A 3,913-nucleotide genomic window follows, 5' to 3' on the forward strand; every position below is an offset into this window, starting at 1 on the left:
TTTCAGCTCTTAACAAATACACCCAAAACTGAATGGAGTCCAGACGAGTTTCAGTCGCGGAAAATTAGAAGCTAAGAAACATGCAGTGGGAAAATAATTCAAGTAGGCACACATGGCAGATGTCTCTGTCATCGTTGGTTTAAAATCGTTTATGCACGACAATAATAATTATAAGTATTTACGGCTGAATTTTACAAAATTTCAAAGTGGTATTTAAAATTCCTCATTTTGGTTTGGCCTCTTCCAAACAATGGTCCAAACAAGAATATGGAACCGCAATAGTTGGGCATAATAGGAACATGCGAAAACGCGGATCAAAGTAATCTTTAACAGACAGCAATCTCTGGTTGTATGTTATGACTCGAAAGGAAGTTCGTTTTAAAGCGGTTCTTTTCACGCATATAACATGAGACTAATCTCTAAAACCAAGCCTGCAGCGGCGATGAAAGTTGAATCAGTAACAAGCGCTAAAATTTCATAAACAGGAGCAACGCCTCATGGCATAAATGCCTGCAGGCAATTTGCCACGCAACTCTATTCTAAATTCCCTTATCCACTTCTCTTCAAATATAAACGCTCATCTTACTATGAGTCCAACTTAGTGAACACGTCTTGACCTCTAAAATGATAACACTACAACAGCGTATTTCGAAACTAGACCTCAACCGATGTCTGGATAAATCAATGGCACAAGGGGTTCAAGGCAGAATTTATCAAAATGTAACACAGACTGCATTCGGTTATACGCTCAGATTTCATGTAAGAAAAAGGTAAAACCAACATTTTGTCTCCTTGGTGGCCAAATAGTCCATAAAACGAGTCAAAACTTACCCTTTCAAGTCCTTGTTTTTTGTAACATGTTCATGTCCCTCTCTGTTGACATGTAGATGTCGAATAGTGCTGTCATACCTAAACCCATTCCCGACCTTTGATGCCTCCGACGACGAAGAAGATCACGCAACGTTTAATCACAAGTACCCAGGTCTCTCGAGGCAATCTTTCTTCGAACGGGGAGGAAACATTGCATGACGAGCCAAAACCGCATAGGAGGCTAAGGGTCTTTTGTTGAAGAATTAAGGATTCGATTACATGATGAATTCACTTTGCTCCACCCACAGGTGTAAAGTTCTTGTTGGGATCAGCGCCCGCAGTCCGGGCATATTGTACAACATGGATTGTTGCTACGTACCAATTCATGCACTGAAAATTATTCGTCCTCTTTTCTGGTGTAGGGATGAGGCATTGGTGAGAGCACTCGCATCCCACCAATGTGACCAGGGTTCGATTCCCAGACTCGGCGTCATATTGGGTTGCGTTTGTTGATAGTTCTTCTCTGCACCGAGAGGTTTTTCTCCGGGTACTCCCGTTTCCCCTCTCCTCAAAAACTAGCATTCGACTTGATTTGCGTTAATTGTTAATTTCAGTTGACAGTGTCCCCAATTAGCGCTCCAGCGCTAGAACGACTAGACACTTAAATGAAGTTCCTTTCCTTTCTCAGTTACAACCTTCTGCGCAATGTACAATGTTCACCTTTTTTACGTATTTCAGTAAACTGAAAAAGCTCGGTGCACGGTAAGGGCCGTTACTATAATAAGCCAGGAAAACGTTTGTGTTTATTTTTCCTTCATGCTATCAAGAATTAAAACATTTCAAAGACATAGCATAGCGCTTTAATAGAATCCAGTGTTTAACATAATGTCAACAAAGCAGAACCAACCCTTTTGTACACATAATCCAAAAACGAAACAATCTTGTCATTTCCTAAACTGTCTCGATAAACTTCTACAGCTGTGAATGCTTATGCTTTATTTTTCGACAGCAACAACAATGCAGGAGAGATATGCTGTCTGCCATCCTTGAAGTACTTTCGGCCTTGACTCGCTCCTGTGTATTAAGTTGTTTATCCATGATTATTAAAGAAATAAAAACGCGTTGTTGAGTAAAATATAAACAAGCGGGGATTTCTATTAAAAACACGAGAGAAGTGCCGAGCGAAGCACAAGCCGTAAGCGAGTGCTTCCCGCGCTTCTCGATTTTTCTTAAAAAATTCCAAATGTTTATACTACTCATCAATGCAAGAGGAATAAGTTTTTAATTTCTATTATAAAATATTAATGTCCAGGAGAAATTGTGCGATCTTTTTCACCGGAAGTCAATTGATTGGACCAATCATAGCGCGCACAATTATTCAAAAATGTTATGTTCTAAATATTAGGGAGCTTAAGCAACGACAACGGCGACGGCAACGAGAACGTCATCTCAAAATATAAATTTGCGTTATTTTAATCGCTTCGAGACTATTTCAACGTTTTTTATATGGCAAGGGTGTGGTAATTCCTCAAAGATGACACCAGTCGGAACGGCACTCCATTTTAGGAGAGAAAACGAAAATTTATCCTCAAGTGCTGACGTTCTTCATAAAACCAAAAACTTGGCTATTTCACGTTGTTGTTTTGCTGACGACGGCAACGAAATGGACAAAAGTGAAAAACGCACGTGCATCGCGTGCAAAGCTATTGTTTTTACCCACTAAATATGCAAATGTTTTGACGTTCTCGTTGCCGTCGCCGTTGTCTTTGCTTAAGCTCCCTAATTACCCGCCGAAACCCGAGGAGGCAACCTTAGAAGCCACCAACGCGTAAAAAAGGAAAAGATGTAAATTTGTAGATATTTACACATTGGTAGATATTGTAAGGGGAAAAGCAATCTCGATTTGCTCAACCGGGGCGCAAGGTGTTCTGGGTAATAATAATAATAATAATAATAACTTTTATTTAATCACGGAATCCTTAGCACTAAAAAGTGGTCTTCTAAAGAGCCGTCCGTATTAACACTAATATAGCTAACACTTAAAAATTACGGGCTTTGTTAAAAGAAAATCTTATATTAATTAAACGCTAATTAAGTTCTACATTAGTGGAATAAAAACTATTTAAAGTAGTGGCGTGCTTAGCCTCCGTTGACAGATTCTTCCATGTAACTGCGCCTCTATAAAGAAAACTCTTTTTGAGGGCCTCTATGTTCGGCCGTGGAATAAACAGGTTGTGTTGGGCGCCCCGAAGATTATGTCTGTGAATGGTATTTACACTGGCGAATTTGTCAGACAGATATTCGGTTACAAGGCTATTTACTGTTTTGAACATTAAAGATTTCAGTTGTTTATCACGTCTGTCAGCGAGGCTTTTCCATTTGAGGGCACGACTCAAAATCTGCGCAGATCTGACATCCCAATTAGACCCAGTTATTCAGTATGCGTACTGCTTCTCTAGTTTTTTGCTGAACCATTACCGATACAGCCCCACACAGCGCTGCAATAATCGAGATGTGAAAGAATCAGTGACTTAAAATTGTGACTTGGGTACTTTGGGAATATATCGGTCTTAGCCACCGACGACTTCAGAGATATGATTTTCCCACGAGAATGTTTCATCCACCTGAACGCATTTGTAAGTGTTAATTGAATGTTCATCGAGGCATATGGCGATTCACTAGGGAGCTGAGAAATCTTGTTCCTTGTGCATGTAAAAAGACACTTGGTCTTGAGGACATTCAGACTTAGACGGTTAGAGTTTGTTTTAGATCGCTTAGATCGTGGGTCAGGGATGAAAACAGCTCTTCAGGGTTTTGGGGGCATACGTGAGAATAGTGTCATCGGCGTACATCCTCACATCTGATAGAAGGTTACAGTTCGGAAGGTCATTAATATACAATAGGAATAGTAGGGGGCCGAGAATTGAGGATTGAGGCACCCCACAAAGTATGAAACTAGTTTCAGAAAATTACATTGTTGATAACTGTAACCTGAGTATCAGAGAGGTAGTCTCGAAAAAGATTAAGACTTGCACATTTAATCCATACAGCTCCGATTTTGACAGGAGGATCCTGCGGTCAATAGTATCAAATGCCTTTTTTA

The 3,913-nt window shown here is 40.0% G+C and overlaps 1 protein-coding gene across 1 annotated transcript in view; it reads right to left on the reverse strand.

Moving 5' to 3' along the window:
- The window catches only part of LOC138012695 (heparan sulfate glucosamine 3-O-sulfotransferase 3A1-like), a 7,633-nt gene extending 6,684 nt beyond the window's left edge, over positions 1–949 (reverse strand). Inside the window, exon 1 of the mRNA XM_068859549.1 lies at positions 832–949. The gene's annotated coding sequence lies outside the window, so the exon portion shown is untranslated. The remainder of the gene's footprint in view (positions 1–831) is intronic.
- Between the last annotated feature and the right edge of the window lie 2,964 nt (positions 950–3,913).

The sequence above is a fragment of the Montipora foliosa genome, chromosome 8 (genome assembly GCF_036669935.1).
Source record: "Montipora foliosa isolate CH-2021 chromosome 8, ASM3666993v2, whole genome shotgun sequence".
In the NCBI taxonomy this organism is placed as follows: domain Eukaryota; kingdom Metazoa; phylum Cnidaria; class Anthozoa; order Scleractinia; family Acroporidae; genus Montipora; species Montipora foliosa.